Source organism: Podarcis pityusensis (assembly GCF_964106645.2).
Source record: "Podarcis pityusensis genome assembly, chromosome: 3".
In the NCBI taxonomy this organism is placed as follows: Eukaryota; Metazoa; Chordata; class Lepidosauria; order Squamata; family Lacertidae; genus Podarcis; species Podarcis pityusensis.
The window spans coordinates 46,206,383-46,214,999 of record NC_138026.1 but is presented as its reverse complement, the minus strand read 5'-3'; positions in this window follow the sequence as shown (position 1 = coordinate 46,214,999).

Genomic DNA, 8,617 nt, shown 5'->3' with positions numbered 1-8,617 from the left:
CGAAAATCCTTCTCTAAGCTTTGCCTGAGAAAGTTAAATTCCTCATATGACTTTAGTGACTTAAGTGTCCCTCAGAATTGAGCCTCAGGTTTTATACAGGTACTGTGGTAGCGGCTGAAAGAATAGAAGTTTAGAACGTTTCTTTGACATAACTTTGAAAGTTGAGTATATTTATAAGGCAATGAGAAAGGAATTGGTGTGAGAGAAGTTCTGCTCCAAAGCAAAGTAAAATTCCAGAACTTTGTAACAATGGAAAGTTCCAATGGGGTTATTTCTGGCATTAATAATAATAATAATAATAATAAATATTGGTTTACCTGAATAATTAAAGAAGCTGGCTGCACATCCATTTGGAGAGCTGGAATAATTTCATAAAGTGAACTTTTTCCTGTGAAGTCTGGGTAAGCGGTTGGGACTCCTGTAAACCTTAAAGAGCCATAAGATGCTTCATGGTTTTGGATTCCCAACCTGGTCCGATAACTGGGATATATCTAATAATGAAGGCAGTGGCTATGAGCAGCAATTGCTGCCATGCATCATCATCTGTCTCCTCCTAGTTTCTGTCTATCTACCATGCTTTAGTTTCTACCCCCAAGGTTTCAAATATACTGGAATATTTTGTTCACAACAAAATGGTGGCCTAATTACACCCAGCTATATTCACCCAGCTTAGTGTGCTGCCTCTCCATTATTCCTTCCCTTCCAAAGAAAGTGCATAATCCAATGGCAGAACACTTGCTTGGCAAGCCTCATGTTTTCTGATAGAGTGAATGAAGTGCATATATAAAGTCCCAGGTTCAGCCTGCAGACCAGTAATGGATATCTACTGGCAGGGGAAGACCTCTGCCTGAGACCTGGAAAAACAGCTGCCAGACAGAGTAGAAAATGGTGGGCTAGATTGAGCAAAACTCTGGGGTAACTTCATTGCAGGCCAGACCTGCTGGGAGCCTGAAGGGCCCTGCCCTGCCTCTCTCTACCTGGCTTGGGGCGGGGCCTGACAGGCTCCATAAAGGACTGCTGCTGCTGCTGCTGGGCTCCGTTTTTGTCTTTTTGTCTTTGTTTTTTAAAATTCCTTTTATTTTTTATCTATGTCATTTTAAATCGTGATTGATATTAATGCTGCATTCTTAGTTTTAGATTTTATGATTTATGTGGAAATTGTTTTCCATTGGTTGTGCACTTTTTGATGTGTTTTATTTATTGTCTATGACTTTCGTTATGTTGGTAATTATGTAAATCTTGTCATGTTGTAAGCCGCCTTGAGCATTGTTTTAACTATGGAAAGGTGGCATACAAAGAAAATCATGATGATGATGATGATGATGATTGCAGCTGCAAGCCCATTACAGTTAAGAGTTTAGGACTCAAATCTTTTCCCAACACATTACTCTCTTTCTATTCTGGAGCATTTTTCTCTTGTCATGGATGGGGTTCCACTTCCTCTAAGGGAGCAGGTTCATAACCCAAGCATGCTCCTTGGTTTATCTTTGTCACTAGTGTCCAGAAAAAGTCTTTGACTAGTTCTGGCTGGTATGCCAGCCTGCCCACAGTCATCCATGTATCGGTCATTCTGGAGTACTGCCATGAACTCTGTGTGGAGCTGCCCTTAAAGCTGGTTGAAAAACTACAGTAGCTAGACTGCCGTACGGGGTGGCCTACCACAACCGTGTTTCATGAATTCCAAAGGAACTACACTGACTGCCAATTTGCTAAGTGAGCCAAATTTAAGGTGTTCTTGCTCATATATAAAGCCATGTACAACCTGAGGCCTGAATATCTATGGGAGTGTCTGTTGCTGTATAGGCCTGCTAAGCTCATTGGAGATAGCTATCTACAGCTTTTAACTGAGGGTCTGATACACAGTATGCGGCAACCAGCGGGACAAGCTTTCTGTGGTTGTGCATCCTCTGTGAAACCTCCTCATTGTAGTATGTGTGGCCTGTCTTTTTAAGAGATATACCTAATATATAAGAACTCCCACCCCCTCTCTGGGTGTGTTTTCCTCCTTACTTAACTGAGAACTAGTTGTAGTCTCACTCTTGCTTTGGTAGCAAGAGTTGTAAATTTTGCTTACAATTGTTGAAATTATCCCAACTCCTGCTGCTTCCTCACACAGTGCCTATCCTGCCTAAACCCAAGGACACATCTCTAAAATAAGGCAGATGCCAACTGTAATGAGCTTTGGATGCCTGCTTAAGACCTACTTGTTTACTCAGACTTTTGCTAGCTGTAGTAGGTGGAATATTGTAGTAGTAATGTTTTATTTACTAAATATTTATAAAGCAATATATAAATATGTTAAAACAAAATAAAAAAGTCAGACCCAAATCTGCCTAGCTTCAGCAAACTTGTTGTGTGGTGTGCTTTCAGAACATAACATGGTTCCAGGCTTTTCTCACACTGCAGGCCCAATCCTGAAGGGTGAATTACGTGTGTGTGTGTTTGTGCGTGTGTGTGTGTGTGTGAATTGCCCTTGCTGGATTGGGACATATGCATTTACTTCAGGACTCCTGCAAATATTTTATCTGTTGTGTAAATACGGCTAAAATATTACTATTGAGTGTTAGCCAAGCCATTTGTGAGCCTATAAAGTTTGATTGATGGTTGCTGGGGAAAAGGACTGAAAGATCTTGTACCTGAAGATGATGGTTTATGATGATGTTTAAAGCCTTAACAGCACAACTTGCTTCTATGTAAGAAAGAACTGGTTTTATTACTTTGACCAAAGGACATTGACATTTTGATTCCATTAAAAATAAAATAAAATACAGTTCTGTATCTATCACAGCAGGTTTATTTTCAGAATACCAAAATTCACATTTTGCCATTAATGCAAACGTTGAATTAGCACACACATACACACACACACACACACACAGAGAGAGAGAGAGAGAGAGAGAGAGAGAAACATGCGTGTGTGTAAAATGAGATTGTCATGATAGGATAGAAGGAAAGAGGAGGCTGATTGGTGGAAACTTTGATTTCATAAGAGCCTCTGGACACTGTTGGCCAACTCTTGCTGTCTGGACCACCCCTCTGGGGGAAAAAGTAAAGAAGCAGAAAGAAGTGGGGGGGGGGGGTGAGAGAGAGACGAGGGAGGGAGAAGCACAATTCTGAAAACTCCATTTACTTTTGCTCTAGTCTGCCTATTGTCAGTAGGCATAGCTGTCAAGCGTCCCTTATTTGGAGGGACAGTCCCTTATCCCAGCGCCATGTCCCGCTGCTGTCCCTTATTGATGGATGTCCCTTAAATTTCCCGGCTTTCAAAGGAAGCAGCTCCTCTCCCTCCCTCCCTGCCAGGGAGGAGGGAGGCTCCAACTGTGCTTCTTGGCTGCCCGGCCCGCCCCCCTCCGGCCTCCTCTCACCAGCCTCAGCCCCTGGGAGCCCCTTCCCACCGGGACTGGTGGGAGCCTCGGGCCCTTCTGCCGCCATCCTCCTCATGGCCGCTGAACTGAGCGTCTCTGCCTGGGGCCTCTCCTCTGCCCGTCACCGCCGCTCCCGCTCCCGCTCCAGCTAGGCCGTACTGCGGCTGTGCCGCCGAAGGACCCGGATGAGATGGGCAGCCTGGCATGGCCTATGAATTGCTGAGGAGCCTTGAGAGGAGAGTGAGGGCAACCATAGAGAAAGCAGTTCAGAGAGAGGAGGAAGAGGAGGAGGCGGAGGCGTGGGCAGGTGTTCCAAGGGCTACTAGGGAAGGACCACAAGTGCTTCTCCCATAGATTTGTAGTGGTAGACTAGCATAGATGGTCTGATCTGCGGGTTTACTTCGGGCACTATTTCCCCCCTTCCTCCCGCCCCACCTGATGGAGTTGAGAGCTGCAGATGGAGCATGATAGAAAAGATACAGAACTGCAGCAGCATCTTCGTAGCTTGGACTTCATTTTGCGCAAAAAGTGGTTGCTGCTTGTTGTTATTTAATTGCAGTGTTTCATTGACTGGTGTCTTGAGCAGCAACCTCTGGAAATGAAGGGCTAAAAGCTGGAGCTGCTCTCCCAAATTATCTGGTCCTTTTAACTTTGTATTTCAGCTGGTTGACTAAATTCCCTTATTTTGGCTGCTGGTCCCTTATTTCCAAGGCTGCTGGTCCCTTATTTTCAAATCTGTAAGTTGACAGCTATGCCAGTATGCCATCTCCAACAGATTTCCCCCCAAGGAAATGCAACCACGAAAAATATTTTTGAATGCCTTCTGATCATTTAAAGTTGAAAACATTATGCTCAAAGCTTGTCAGATTGAGTAAGAGCATCATGTTCAGTGCTAGGAGGGCTGCATTAGAAATATACGAAATGTTGCATGTAGAGTTTGGTGCAGCAGACATGGGTAAGTTAAATTTTGTAATAATAAAAATATTATAAAAAAGAGAGAGTTAGGGTAGTCATAGTCAATCAGTTTAAATGACCTTTTAGTGTGATTGACGTACTTCTGCCAGAAGGATAGGAGTGCCGCTAACAGTGCAATCCTATGCATGTCTATTCAGAAGAAAATAGTGCTGCGTTTAATAGGACTTACTCCCAGGTGAGTGTGCATTGCAGCTCAAATCTTTTCCGCCGAAAGAATAAAATGTTCTATCAGCATAGTGAAATTACACTGGTGTCACATTGCTTCTACTATTTAAATGTGTTTTTTTGGGGGGGGGGATTAGTTTGTTTTTGTTTTTGTTTCTGTATGCTGTATGCTGTATTCTGCATTCTCATTTTATATTTTTTCTGTTGTGAACTGCCCTGGGATCTTCAGATGAAGGGTGGCATACAAATTTAATAAATAATAATAATGTTGAGCCAGTCTTATACAATACCAGCAAATGCTGCGACCACAGTACTCTGCCAGCAAAGATGGGAGGCTTATGGGGGAGTGGTGACAGCCAGGGATCATAGTTTAGGTACTATCCTCCGATAACACAGAGATTAGACCTGCCTATCAATAAGAGTGCAATACGATGCTAATAAAAGAGGTGATGTGAGTCAAAACTTTCCCATCAGAGTCAATGAAGAGTCCAGGTTGATTGCTCCTGTAGCCACATAAGATGATCCAGTTTTAACAAATTGAAAATCCAGTTCCAACGAAAGCTTTTTTAAAAAAATAAATAATATTTATTACTTTTATAGATTACAAAAAGAGAAAAAAGAAGAGAAAAAAAACAGAAAAAAGACAAAGAAGGAAAGCAAAAAGAAAAAAACACAATACAATACAATATATAAACAATGCAAAACACAACCTAAACTCAAAACTAAACACATTAAACTAAACTAAACAAACCCCACTCCATAAGTCTTACCATAAGTCTATATATAAACTTTAAATTTTCCAGTCTTCTTTCACCATCTCCTCTCCCTGGTTTCGGATTCTGCCAGTCCTTTCCGTCAACTCCATAAAGTCCATCAACCTGGTGATCTTATGTCCGAGGCTCTTAACTCTTTTCCAAGTCCCTTCTGCAGGTCTTCTTCATTTTCTTTAATGCTAAAGAGCAAATCTCGGGGAAACTCCAACCTGTCAATCCTTTTCTTCCTTCTGAACAGATCAGCCAAATTTCCATAGTTAAAGCTACAGTCCATAAAGTGTTTCAGGGCATATTTCAAAATTCCTCCAAGTCCAAAGGCCCCCAAAACTTCAATCTCCTCCAGGCCCGAGTCCATGTCCCAAAAGTCAGTTAATCCCTGCATAGAGGGATCTTTCCAACTTTCCTTCTTTCGTCCAAGCCGGGGTCCATTCCTCAGAGTCTGACTTTTCCTAGATTCAATCAAAAAAGGCCTCAACTTATAGTCCTCAATTTGCTTCTGTAAAGCCATGGATCTCACTTGTACTACTTTATGTTCAACTTTATGTTCAACAACAGCAGCATTCTCCTTCTCCTCCTTCTCCTCCACCATTTGTCCTGCCAAAATGGATTCCTGTACCAAGTCCTGAATTATTTCTGTGTTGATGTTCGCTTTTTGACTCAAATTAGTCACTTTCTGTTCCAAATTATCAACTTTAAAAGTCATGTCATCCATCTTCTTGTGAAGCTGTCCCAGCGAACAGCTTATCTTACATAAAACAGTCACAATGGCCTCTCCTGTCAACATTTTTAAATGGTCCAAGGTCGCTCTCTGGTTCTCAGAATCCTTATCTGCAGCTGGAAATCCCCCAGTTACAGTCCTGTAACAGTTTCAAAAGCTCCCTCTAGAGGGAAACAGTCTCCACTTGAATCAGTTCTTTCAGGCACAACTCAAGCATTAAAGATAAAATTTCAGTTACTTTTCCTCTTTTTTAAAGGCAGAGGAGGACAATGGAAACAGTATCTTACTCTTATTTAGCTGTCAAATCCATTCTGTCAAATGCACTCTCTCCAAACGTCATCTGGCAGCCCGTTCCCAGGTTCAGAGCAGTGGTAATTTGATTTTTCACTCTCTCCTGCAGGCTCACTAGATCCAAAATTTCCCCCTCTTCTCCTGCTTCCAAGGGGGGTTTTGTATTTTAAACCGATGGAAATTTAATCCTTTGCCAAAAGCTTTCAAAGACTTTAACTTGTAACATCTTTGCTTCAGTCTATTTACAAAAACGGGAGGCGGACTTCCTGTTTATGACCTCCCGCTTCAGTGCCAAATTAAGGTATTTAAAAATCCAATTTTCCGATTTACTCACGAGTAGTTGTTTAAAATCCAATTGTCCACAGGAAAAATTCAGCGCTCTCCGGCAACAGCAATGCGGCTTCACTCCGTGAAAAAAGCAGTCGATTCAAAGCACCGCGTCACTCACCCCACGTCGCTCCGGATCCCCAAAACAGGGTTTCCCCGCTAGTAGGGGAGGTGCAAAAGGTGCCAGCCGAATCCCAGGTTCACAAGCTTCTCCCGCTTGTGATTTCAATGGGTCTCCACCTTCGCCGTGGCGGTCAGACCCTGTTTTTCACGGAGCAAATTCCTCCCGAACGGAGGAGCTCCGCCATTGCCGGAGGCGCCAACCCGGAAGTGGTCTCCAACGAAAGCTTTCTGTGAGTCTAAAAATGGGTCAGAGAAGGGTCCCACACAAAAGCCGTGTCCATGGGTGCACTGGGTGTGCCTGCTCCACTCCTGACCTTCTCACATTGAGCAGGAAGATCTGAAGGGGGCTTCTAAGCAAATTCAACTGAACATGCTGAGAAGACTCTTCTCACATAAGGATTCCTGATACATGAGGAAGCTTCTACCTGTTCTGGACCTTCCTGGCCCATGTGGGAAAGTGCAAAATCTGCCATGCAAGGGAACATGTTCCTTCCCTGCTATCAGCTGTTGCATGTTCAGGCTGAATGTCAGAAGGCAGCTTAATTCAGCAGCCAAGACGTAACTCTTGTCAAAGGAATACATTTCATATACACTCTGCCCCCAGCACACACGATTTCTGGGTCACCCAAACTCCAGACTTGATTACGTAGTCCAGAAGGTTTGTTGTGGTGTACATGACCATCGTTTCTTAATATGCCCAGACAGGGGATTTTGCTAATAGTAGTAATGCTACAAATTGGAGAAAGTTTTCATTTCTCTCTTTCTCCAGAATTATCATGCCAAGCATTAGTTGCAGGTCCTTTTACCAAATCATCAATGATGCTTGAAAACACAGAATTTCACATTTGGAAGTGAATGTCATCTTCATACCAAGTGTATCTTAGTGCATTCTTCTCAAGAGGTGTCTTTAGGTTCATGGGAAAAGATTACATCTAGGCTTTCAGTTTCATAGGCCATGCAGTCCTTCTTCCCATTCCTAGTTCCCAGGAGGTACACTGATCATTTAGGGCTGAGTTCAGTGGAGATTGGTCTATTTTTGCATCAATATCTGCATCAATTCTTTATTTTGTACGTGTCACCAAGCAACTCATTCAGTATCATGTACCTGTATTTCCCCCAAGTACATGATGTTTTTAATGCTGGACAAAGCCAGCTTGTTTTCATATCACTCATATACCCAGTGGGAAGTCTAATCAAGATGGTTGATGACTCCTACGATTCCAGTAGTTCCCACTGTGCTCAAGGTTGCAGTTTATTAGTTTGAGCACAAATGTGAACTTGAAAGTATGAGCAAAGTGTTCATGTAGCTAATAGATGTAGATGTGCTTATATGCATTGCCTATCAGAACATAATGAAACTTTCTCTGGTGCAATATTGGATGCACATGCAACATGCACTTAGAATCGGTGATGCAATTACAACCTAATATCTCTAAAGTAATGTGACTGCAACTTAGCTAGCTGGTGCATCAAGACTGCTCTCTGTTTCAACATTATGAACCTTCTGATATATATTTTTTCCTTTGCTCCTGGGTCCAGCTGTCAAGAATGCAGTTTCTACATGTGCTGTGGAAGGAAATGAGGGGCAGATGGGGCTCATCAACCTGTGAAGGTAGCCCAGCTAGGAGAAGGAAAACTCTGATTCTAAACCTCTGCTGCCTTGCAAGATATCTTTGGGAGAAGAAAAGGCTAAGGAGTAAACCCTACAGAATTATGAATTATGGTGCTGGAGAAGACTCTTGAGAGTCCCATGGACTGCAAAAAGAACAAACCTATCCATTCTTAAGGAAATCAGCCCTGAGTGCTCACTGGAAGGACAGATCGTGAAGCTGAGGCTCCAATACTTTGGCCACCTCATGAGAAGAGAAGACTCCCTGGAA